The 608-nt window shown below is 32.7% G+C and overlaps 1 protein-coding gene across 2 annotated transcripts in view; it reads left to right on the forward strand.

Annotated features, from left to right (window-relative positions):
- Window positions 1–608, forward strand: part of LOC107716354 (paladin-like) — a 21172-nt gene that overhangs the window by 11575 nt on the left and 8989 nt on the right. The gene's annotated exons all lie outside the window — the stretch shown is intronic.

Consider the following 608-nt stretch of genomic DNA (forward strand, 5'->3'; position numbering starts at 1 on the left):
TGTTTTTGTGCCATGTACTCTAATATGTCAGAAACATCATACAGATCAGATAGTCATGTGTCATATGTCATTTGAAAGGTCTCATCGATCTCATCGAGACAAGTATAATTTTTTGGGGCTTTGACTAAACTTGTGTGAGGCATTACTTCAAATTCAAAAAATTCAAAAGCTAAGAGAAGGGCTACCTTGGTTCCAAATGCTGTAACTTTTGATTACTTCATGATATCACCACAAAATTTAATTCGCATACAGCACACATGTTGGGGAACATCACCAAAAAAAATTTCTTTCCTGAGATATTGAACGTCAAATAAGAATGATATGAAAAATTTCCCTTGACCACACTAATTTTTCTTACATTTTATCACCTATTTCTCAGCATGAGAATATTCAAATGCAAAGATTTTTTTTCCCATAAAAATATAGAAAATTTTCTATCAGACGATACCTACCTTTTGACTCTCCTTGCTACGGTCTTGGAGTTATGAGTCATTATTTTTGTGTATGGCACTCAGAAAACAACAGTTTTTAAAATTCCTTCAGGGAGTCAAAAGCTAAACAAAAAGGCCTGTTTTGTTACAAAATACTGTAACTTTTGGATACTTTAT

The sequence above is a fragment of the Sinocyclocheilus rhinocerous genome, unplaced genomic scaffold (genome assembly GCF_001515625.1).
Source record: "Sinocyclocheilus rhinocerous isolate Xijiao unplaced genomic scaffold, SAMN03320098_v1.1 scaffold869, whole genome shotgun sequence".
NCBI classification, from domain to species: Eukaryota; Metazoa; Chordata; class Actinopteri; order Cypriniformes; family Cyprinidae; genus Sinocyclocheilus; species Sinocyclocheilus rhinocerous.